Genomic DNA, 10,930 nt, shown 5'->3' with positions numbered 1-10,930 from the left:
CTCAATGTGATCCTTTGACCAACGGATTCCGTCGTTGACCAACAGATCTATTATTTTCGGCTGACGTGACACGTTAACTTGCCCACCTCACCCGTTTAATGTTGACTGGGCACGGATTGTGTTTAATGTGAGCTTAGGTGAAAAGAAAACCATTTTAAAAAAAAGGTCTAAACACGATTTTTAGTTTTTAAAAACCTAAATTGATGTTTTCCTCCTGCTTTCCCAAAATTCATGCCCCCCATCGTGGTGTTGAAAAGAAGCAACTCCTTTGGTCACCTCTAACCGTTGGACATCTCTAATCTATTGGACCTTCAATGTTAAAACACTCTTTAATCTCAAAATCTCGAATATGTTCTCATCTCATGTTTTTCGATTTTTATGATTTTCTTGAATGAGACTTTAGTTTGAATGAAATATTTGAAAACCCTAAATGTTTTTTTTTTATTTTCTCAAAATATTTAAATATTTTGCCATAATGTATAAACACTATGGTTAATTTTACGAGCTCGTCAACTGAAAACAGTCGTGGAAGCAATGTTCATTCGTCTTTCTTGTGGGAATACGATGGAAATGTTGTGTATTGTAAATATGGATTGAAGTGCCCTATGTGGACAACTTGGAAAAGGAAAAATGCAGGTAGAAGATTTTTAACTGCCCTAATTTTAAGAGTGTATATTGTAGGTTCTTCAAATGGTATGATGTACACATATCCGAAAGAGCGAAATTCGTAATTTACGAGCTGCGAAAGGAAAATGAGGACTTAAAAAAATTGTTACAATCTAATGATCGTTTCTCAATTTAAGAACTAAAGTTTCAAATCAATTCGGTCCAAAAGCAATTGTATGCTGAAGTAGAAGATGATCATAAATTTAGGAGGAAGAGAAATTTGTATCGAAATGGGATGATATTTTCTTGGATAATTTGTTTAGTAGTTGTATGGGTGTTTATGGGTTAAACGTCTAAGAATTTATGTTTATGGGTTAATGTTTAACCATTGAGGTTTATTGTTTATTGTTTAGTGGTTTTTAGTTTATCGACCGATGTTAGAATGGATTAAGAAATATGTCAACTTGTATTTTCAGCTTAGTATTATTCAAATATGTTGAATTAATCTAATATAAGTTATAGTTAATTTCAAAGTGAGGAAAAATGCTACAATTGCAGTTACAAAAAAATTGGCCTTCCCAATAAATATATCTGATAAAAGTTCACAACACAACTTAAAGACATAATTGGAAAAATGCTGTTTGTTTGGACAAGAATACGAGTTTCATCAACCAACTTGTTACATGTAAAATGAAAGACTAGCTTGTTTTATACAAAACAAAAGGTCTGCTTGTTTCATACAAAACAGACCAAAAGAAAAAAGTTGACACCAAGCATTCCTTTGTCATTCCAATTCCAGGATGATTAAGAGAGGCATCCGAATGTTCTTGCTCAAATTGCCTAATAGTGACAGCCTTCTTCCCTTTCTAATTCAATCCAGCACCCTTCCATGTATGCTAAAATTGGGGGCATTAGTAGGGGCAGTTAAAACCCTTTCACTCAATAAGCCATGCTGCAAATAAATTTCACATATATCAACAATTGAATTTCCACTTTCTCCAAAATAATTTTCACAAGCTAATGTCACAATTCAAGACAAGATATGTTGATAGATGTTCACATATTTCAACAATTTAATTTTTACAATTCTAAGAGAATATCATTTCACATATATGTTCATAGTTTTCAACAAGCTAATTTTCACAATTCCAGACAAGATCATTTTATAGATATGTTTATAAATTTCAACAAGCTAATTTCCACAATTCCAGACAAGATCATTTCCACAATCTCAGACAAATAATTAACTAACAGAATTATACCAAATATAAACAACTTACTCAAACAACTATTTAACATAAAAAATTCAAATTGAGAGAAGGAAAACATATGAAATACTCACATTAAATATTTCTTCACCAATGTTCATATTGGTATAAATAACAATACCAATTTATCTTTTCCTTTTTCTAGACGGTCCATCACCATTCTTGTTAGTAGAATTCGATGTGGTTAGTTTCTTCGATGTGGTTGACTTCTTAGTCGATGTTGTTGATTTATTAGTTGAAGTGGCTGCATTTGTATTCACCTGTAATTACATAAAAAGTTAGTGGATACAAAATCTATCTAACCATAATTTCGAGCAAAGATTAAAGCACATGTTTACCTGACCTGAAGCATCATTGTTTTTTTTTGGACAACTTTGCTTGTTTTGGCCAAATTTTTTACAATGACCACATCTTATTTTTAGGCTGGATCTTGAGTTTTTCCCAAATGTTTGTTTTGTGGGCTCATATTTATATTTTCTTTTTTTTTCTTGAGCCTTCTAGGTTGGACCTTTACAATGGGAGGGTTAATCGGGGCAAGATTTTTGGGCCATAATTTTTTCCTCTCATAGGTTGCAGGACATGTTTGTAGCTTGCAACGTACTTCTCCTTACTATACCATTCAAAAACATAATCTTCAGGTTGGACTCTTGATACATTGCACATATGTCATGACAACATGGAATCCCACCGAGTTCCCATTCCCTAGAAGTGCATGTCAACTTCTTTAAATCAACCACATGTTGGTTATATAAATGAATAACCTCAAACCCTCCATCACCATTCCATATAAGCCTACATTGAGTTGAAATGTCCATGTTCCTTTCCATATTCTCAAGAGCTCTTAGTTAAATGTTGGTTCTCCACTTTTCTACTCAAGTTCTTTTAGTATCCATCCTAGTCATTGCCATGACCCTAATATTCTCAAGCATGCTGATGATAGGCTTGCATCTTGCTTCCACTCTCCATTCATTAAAAGCTATGACCATGTTATTATCCACCACATTACATTTGCATGAGCCTTTAAAGTAAGCCTTCGACCAATGCTCCACCGGGTATCTAAAAGGTCATTTGAGGACCCATGCCACAAATCTTATAATTTTTCAACTGCTTGTCAAATTCTTCTACAAAAGATGCTCTGACCGTGTTCCAGAATTGAACTTTCTATTTATACCTTTCCATTTCTTATGCCAAGATGCATAGACGTGCCTTACACAAATCCTATGATCAACATCGGGGGATGATTCCCTTAGGACTGGTATAAGACCCTACAAAACAATACAAAAATGCATCAGTACTCACTAAAAGACATAATTCGACAATAATAAAGGAACATAATAATGTACAACCTTTTGCATGACTGACATTAGTTTAAGTCCACTGCCGTTAAGATACTCTAAATTGACCATTAGTTTCTTTAAAATCCATCGCCATGATTCTTTACCTTCACTTTCAACGACTACCGATGCAACCTGAAACATCTGGTTATTTTCATCTCTACCAACAACTAATAATAGTATTCCCTTTATCACAAATTTTAGAAAGTATCCATCAACGCCTATAAAAGGTCTACAACTTTCTTTCAACCCTTGCTTCAGTGCATGTAGATAAACATACATCCTATGGAATCTTGCCACTCCAGAATTATCTTGTCCACTTGAATTGTAATTGTATTGCTAGGATTCGAATGTAGAAACTTTGCAACATACCCCCAAAGACTAGCAAACTCTTCTACATAAGCACCATGCATCACTTTCAAAATGGCAGATCTATCTCTTTAACACATATTATATGTTGTATAACCACCAAGTTATGTTTTGCACATTTCCTTCAATGTTGATATCTTCAATTTTGGTTCCATCAATATCCTATCTCTGAATATTTACTGCAACATCTTACATGATAGTATTGTATGCTTATTACTCCTATAACAATTATGCACAAGATGATATGTATTCACAACATAACAATCAACTCGACTGTCATAACTATCAAATATTTGCCAAGGACAATCACCTTTATAACATACCCTTGTTCTCTTACTTTTATTCTTCACGAACCTCAAGTTCACACCTTTTACCACAAAATACTTCTTCAGTCTCTTTGAATTGATGACAATATTCAAATCTCATGCCATGTACCCATGTTAGGATATCACAATTTAGATCATATCTCTATTGTTCGTGTCCCAGAATATTCCCTACATACATATGAAGAGTAATCACTATCACCATATTCACCTAGGTCAGAAGAGTCCAAGTACTCATTGAAGGGAATATTAGGGTTTTACCCTAAAGTGACATCCAGCCGCAACAGTAAACCAGTCGCCACCACTGAGCCACCACGTCAGCACTCCAACCGATTGCCGAGACCACCATCGTCATCATTGAGTCATCATCCATCTGCAAATAATACCAAATCAGCCATTCACCCAAATCCCACTAAAACAATAAAAAAAAAAGGAAACCTAATCCTCCACTAAACAAGGCTTCAGTGGAAAGACCACTGCAAGCAACCATAAAAGAACAGAGAGATTCAACAGACTGGGGGAGCAAGCAGAAAACACGAAAACAAAGGGGCTCTTTAACAGACAGGGGGCAGAGACTAAATCGTGGGCCTTTCTTTTGGGAAAATCATTCGAAAAGAGGGAAATGAATACGAAAGAAAAAAAGTGTAATTTCAGAATTCAAAAACAGAGAAAGCAATATAATTCCATATTTTCAAGGTATTCTTCTTCGGGGTTTTTTCCCCCCATTTTTTTGTGTGTGCTTGTGTTATTATGCAAATGAAGGATTTTTCCCTTCTTTCTTCCGAAGCTGTGTAAAGTAAAAAGAAACAACCTATCAATCAAAAAAATATTTTTCTGTTAAGGTATTATGTTTTCATTTTAACTGGAAGTTTTATTTTGTGTATATGTGTTTATGAATAAATTGAAAGTAAAAAAAAAATGAAGCTTAGCATAAGGGATAAGAAGTGAATTATTCTGTTGTTGAGTCTCGATAGGAGGGGAGATTGTTCTTGGAGCCCGTGAACAGTGAGAAGCCATGGGGGTCTCGATGGTTACCTGGCCAGAGTGAGGAAAGAAAAATCAAATAAAAAACTGAGAAACGTAAAATCGAGAGCATTCAAACTGAAAAACTATCACCATACACCAAAATATTAGGAATATATTCGATCCAAAAACCATTACCAATCAAAACCCGTCGTCATCAGCAACCATTCGGGTACCCAAAGAAATCAAGCCTTTCGAACCAAAATAGAATAAATTAAGGTGAGGAAGAGAGCAAAACGTTTACCTTCATCGGAGCCATTCGGTGGGTTCCTTTGGCGCAGCAGTTATCTGTAAGCATAGAGGGGAGAGTTTGAGAGAATAAAGTAGGAGAGGAGAAGTGTTTAAGGTCATTTAGACCTTCGGTTGGTCTTTCGATCACTGGTTTGCAGCAGAGATGACCACCAGGTCACGGTGGTCGCATGGTTTAAGAGAAAAGAGGGGGCTTTGGATTCGAGCATGGTTTTGGGGTTTTAGATTTGATCATGGTTTCGTCTGGTTCTCTAAAGGTTTAGGCCTCAAGTTTAGAGTTAGATCGTAGAGTAGCGTAGCGTGGCCACCACGATGTGGTGGCCGGACCGGTGGCTCTGGTTTAGGCCATGGAAGTTGTTTTTTGTCGACAGAGTAGAAGAAGGGAAGAAGGGGGCTGTGCTTGTGTGAGTGTTGTGTGCGTGAGTTTAGTTTAGGTTTAGTAAATTTAGGTTTCATATTAATTTTTTTGCGTAAATTAAATTATAGTCCCCGAAACTGGAGCTCCCTTTTATAAATTAGTCACCTTCATGATTGCTTTCTAATTTAGTCTGCTTATATTAATTTCGTTATTTTCTCAATTTTATATTTTAGTTGTAATTTTGTTAGATTATTTAGGTGTAGGTCTCTTATTTATGACCGTGTTTTTATTTAAGTTTTTTATTTTAATTCTTGATTTGTATGTTGAATTTTACGTTTACTTAAATTTAGTCATTATTTTAATATGTATATGCATATTTAAAAATTTATAGTTTGAGATGTTCTATTTCTATTTCAGTCATATTTACGTATCACATGTTAATATATATATATGGTGTATTATAATTAATAAATATAAATTTTGTATATCGCATGGCCTGGTAATATATTTGTGTATCACATGTTAATATATTTGTTTATCACATGTTAATATAATTTTTGTATCATAATATTTATTTAATTCATTTTGCTTATTATTATATTTTATTTCAGGATTTAAAATATTATTATTATAAATATATTATTATTATATATATTTTTCTTTAAAAGAGTTGTTTATATTATTTTATGCAAAAGATAATAGTCAATTTATATTCGATTTGAATTAAAAAAATCAACGAGGATGAAATTTTCAAATTTGAATAAGAAATAGATGAAATAACTTTCCCGACAAGGGATTGCTAATGTCGAGATTTCTTTTCAATTTAAAGAATGTTGAATGTTTTTTTTATTAATTGATTAATTTGAAACAAATTAATTAATTTTGATAAATTGATCATATTTTAATTGTCGATGCAAATTCATTATTTCAAGCATTACGACAACGTGTAAGCGAAACAATACCAATTTTGGGCGTTGTAGGGGTATTAATCATTCCCCACGCGTAATCGACTCATGAACCCTTTAAAATGAACTTCTGGTAACGTAGACTAATTTTGTCTTTAAAAAATGATTTTTCTTAAAATTGTTTTAAAAGATGTTTTTAGGTATTCGACCTACCTAACCCAAATATTGATGGCGACTCTTTTCAATTTAATCCAAATTTATTCCAAATCACCGGATTTTCCAAAATAAAAGTCGTAAATGTTTTTAAAAACAATAAATAATTGTTCCACCAGAAAAATGGTTATGACAGGTTGGCGACTCTGCTAGGGACCTTTTTTAGAGAGTCAGGCTATAAGTCGTTTACAAAGTGTCGTTAGGGTGGAAATTATGAGTTGATTCTTTAGTTAACTTATGATCATTTTATTGAAGTTTTTAATTGCTTCATTATTTTTATTGTCATCCTAACATTTGAATTTTTGCTTTTAGATCTATCAAAGTTTTTGTCGAGAGGTTTCGTTTTTTTAGTCAAAGGGTTGAATGTTCCTCCTCACACACATCAAGCACATTTGCATAACATAAGCTTTATACCCAAGCTCTGAACCCTTTCTAAGTGGGGTGAAAGCGACGCCTTCGTGGGAATTTATTCTTCATATAGGCCTAGCAAGTAACCTTCGGGATTCATATACCTTATGTCTTCGAGGGAATTTATTCTCTGCATATGCATAAGGGAATGTATCCCCTCAAATTGAACTCGTTCCGCTCGAAACCTGTAATGGGTGAGGATCGAGGGTTTGGCATCCCAAGGGGGCACCAACATCAAGGATAATTCGAGTACCTTTTTTCTCATAGAGCCGAAACCATGCAAAATAGTAAACCGTAGAACGGTCACCATATGTATAGTCATATCGAACCTCTGTCCGTCAGTAGGTACCTAAATTAAGTGTACACAAAGAAGGAGCGTTTCTGAACGTTTCCTTTTTTCTTTAAATTAGGTTAAATAATAGCATGCGAACTAGATATCATGCGGTTATGATCATTTCCTTGAAAATAATCATTGTGGGTAGAAAACATGTCCGGGTAGGAATGTTATTTAATTAAAGCATGTTTGGGTAGATACCATGATGGGGTAGGTATTATATTCATCTTTGAATAACATTTTTATCTGTATCGATTATCTTACATGTACTAACTAATTTCTTTTCTTTTGTTTGTATACACTAACTTATTTCTTTTGTTTGTGTCATTTTTCATCATTTTTACGTTGCATCGTCATAACATAATGCGAAAATGTTGATTCTCAAGGGGATACTCAAGTGGAAATTTTGCATAAGAAGAGATAAAAAAAGCAATCAAGCAGTTGCGTACACAGACATGCGCTGAGGGCTAAGATAAGTCCAGAGTACCAGAATGAGACTTGTTCGAAGATCGTGCAACATTTGAGATTAGAAAGTTGATCCTTTGATCTAAGAAGTAATCTAACAATAGATTCTTATATACGATCATCTCATAACTAGTCATCAAGGAGCGACGTACTAACTTCAGCATCTCCGAGGCATTAACGTAGTTAGTTTACAGAGCATTGAAGGGCATCATTTTCAAGGAAGAAGATCCAAGACAAAGCATCGATCCACTTCATACTCAACCATATAAGCGAAGGCATGTCTGTAAAACGAACTATCTTGTAATGTGAAAGCTTTTATCACTGGTGAAAATTGTTTTACGATATCCATCGTTGGGATCAACATTTTTGCATCTGCATTTGTATCTTTACATTTTCATTTTACATTTACATCTTTACATTTTCATTTTACATTCACATCTTTGCATTTGCATTTGCATCTTTGCATAATTATATTTATAGTTTCAACCTTACATCATGCATTTGCATTTTGTTTCAAACTATTTTACATGCATTAAATCATGAAAATATAGGAATAATCCGTGGGGGATTTCATGACAGAATTTTCGAAATCAAATTGGAGTTAACTTGGTCTTTCTAGAGAATTATAAGAACCATGAATGAGATTTTAGCAAGGGTTAGTAGAATTGAGAAACTCCAAGAGTAACTTATCAAGATTCAACAAGAAATGACTGATCAAGCAAAAAAGTTCCAGGATGACTCAAGAGAACAAATAATCAAATTAATGGACATGGTGAATATTGTGATTCATGGAGAAAAGCCCTTAGAGAATCCAGTTACGAAGGATTTGAATGAAAATATGAACGTTGGTGTTGTAACCAAAACAAGAAGGACAAATAATCAGGAACTTGTAGAAGAACGTGAGAATCAAATGCAACTCCAAAAATCAGTTGAGCTGGCGTAAAAGAAAATAAGCATGGAAGAGGACCAAGTACCATTGAAAAAGGATAAAAAGAGCAAGAAGGAAAAAAGAGGAGACATCTCATTCCAATTTCAATCTCATATTCAGACTTGTTACCCTTTCTCTTAGAAAGTGGCCTTGTAACACCCATTTCTCCTAGTACTTATTTGCATCCAGATTGGCAAGATGTCAAAGATTTATGTAATTATCATTCTAGAGATTTCATTCAATGTACATAAAATTGCATAATTATGAGATTAAAAGTCCAAGATCTTATAATATAAGGGTTGTTATATTTTGAATATGGGAAACCTAAGCTCCTAAAAACTCAAAACTGGTTGAGAAAGAGAATTTTTCAAATTATTGTCTTTCTCGTGATGTTGGTCTAGAATCAAACATTCAAAGAAAACATTTTGGTCATCAGTCATAAGGTCTTCAAGAAAGCAAAGTAAACAATTATAAGGAGACAATGATGTCAGGGGAAATTCTACCCAAGTTTTCTTCACTTTCGTGCAGCAAGTTATATCCTGAGTTACTCAAAGCCCAACTTATTGCCCCATGTCAGACTAAGCCTTTATTGCCTCCTTACTCGAGATGGTATAATGAGAAAGTCTTTTGTGAATATCATGTTGGAATCCAATGACATTCCATCGAGAATTGTGGTAACTTCAAACGACGAGTTCAAGACCTTTTGGTTCATAAATTCATAAAAGTGGATGTTAACAGTCAATCCATGTTGATCAGACAATCAGATTCAATCCTAAAAATGAAGTTGATAGTGTCAAAACAAGTGAAGTTCATACAACATAGGACATTAAAAGGGAAAAGGGTAAAACTAAGGAAGGTGAAGTATGTATGGTAGATTTAACTCTCGATACTCCTCTGATGCTAAAGAATGAGAAAGATATGAGAAATGAAGAAATGAAAGGAAAGGTAATTTGAGATTGGCCCATAGGTCTAAGAAAGAATGGGGTAGATGTAACCTAGAAGACACCTCAGACACTTATATCAGATTTTCTGAAAAAAAGTGAGGCAGGGGGCAATTTAAGAAGTCTGGTGAATACTACCCCAATCGTAGCTACAATGAGTATTTAGAAACACGACAAAACTGTCATCACCAAGGAAAGTTGTTCTGGATCTAAAATTGAGCCCAATTTTCAGTCGGAGAAGAAAAAGATGATGATGGAGACTGCTCAGGAGGAGAGAGAGATTTGTGCATCTAAAAGTTTATCCAAAGAAGTTGACACAAAAGATGATCAAGAAATAGGGGAAATGAGGACAAGGATCCTGGTCCGATTACACACCCAACATTATAGGAAATGATGGAGCATTTTAGATAAATAAGTGAAAGTTGTTATCTATTATTATAGTACTTTTCATTTTCAGTATATTGTTTGAACATGTTTTTTCCTTTCTTTGCCTTTTTGTAATAAATAAATTTGTGTTGCTTTTAAGATTATGAGCATTGAATTAATTTGTAATCTTGCAGTTCTTTGAATATCAACTGGATTAAAAACTCTTTATGATTAGAGTTATACATCTTTGACAAAGTATCAAGATTGAAAATAGGTAAAATAAGGACCTTGACCTTACCTAAGATGAAGTATACCCAAGCATTGTACCCTTTTACAAATATGAGATAACATTCTCCAGTGCAAGGAATTAGACAAAAGGCTTGATATTTACATATATGAGTGTACAACATGGGGCATCTTTTGTGTGACTTTGCGACATTGTCTAGATTACTTTTTTATTGATGACGTTTGATGATGAAATCTTCACAATTAGGTAAAGTCAGTTACTTGGGAATTGAACTCTAACAATGAGATTTTCTGATTTCCACCAAACCACCTAGACTATAACAAATTATTCTTAATAAGTTGGAGTTGTATACCTATGTTATATTATTATATATACAATAAAGATTGAGTTGTCCCTCTAGAGCAAATAGTTAATTGCCCCAGCTTTATGGATAATATTCAGCTAGTCTATTATATACTATTATATGCAATAAAGATGTCCCTCTAAAGCAATTGGTTTATATCTCCAGCTTTATGGACAAGTTTCAACTAGCCTGGTAAAGGTGATTATATTATTATATACAATAAAACTGAATTCAGCCAACCAAAATGGCA

At 33.8% G+C, this 10,930-nt stretch overlaps 1 long non-coding RNA gene across 5 annotated transcripts; it reads right to left on the bottom strand.

Moving 5' to 3' along the window:
* Window positions 1-1,202: 1,202 nt before the first annotated feature.
* Window positions 1,203-5,584, bottom strand: LOC120170744. 5 transcript variants are annotated; one of them, XR_005520813.1, is made up of 7 exons: window positions 5,168-5,584; window positions 4,162-4,935; window positions 3,888-4,071; window positions 3,221-3,343; window positions 2,213-3,139; window positions 1,949-2,134; window positions 1,203-1,558 (listed from the first exon to the last, which is right to left on the bottom strand). It is a non-coding gene; the product is annotated as an uncharacterized LOC120170744 (long non-coding RNA). The 5 variants fall into 5 exon arrangements; XR_005520814.1 differs by having other exon boundaries at window positions 3,901-4,071; XR_005520812.1 differs by lacking the exon at window positions 3,221-3,343 and having other exon boundaries at window positions 1,204-1,558.
* Window positions 5,585-10,930: the final 5,346 nt, after the last annotated feature.

The sequence above is a fragment of the Hibiscus syriacus genome, unplaced genomic scaffold, assembly GCF_006381635.1.
Source record: "Hibiscus syriacus cultivar Baekdansim isolate YM2019G1 unplaced genomic scaffold, ASM638163v2 tig00111792_pilon, whole genome shotgun sequence".
In the NCBI taxonomy this organism is placed as follows: domain Eukaryota; kingdom Viridiplantae; phylum Streptophyta; class Magnoliopsida; order Malvales; family Malvaceae; genus Hibiscus; species Hibiscus syriacus.
Note: the sequence above shows the minus strand (reverse complement) of the source record. Positions and strands in the feature narration are given on the sequence as shown.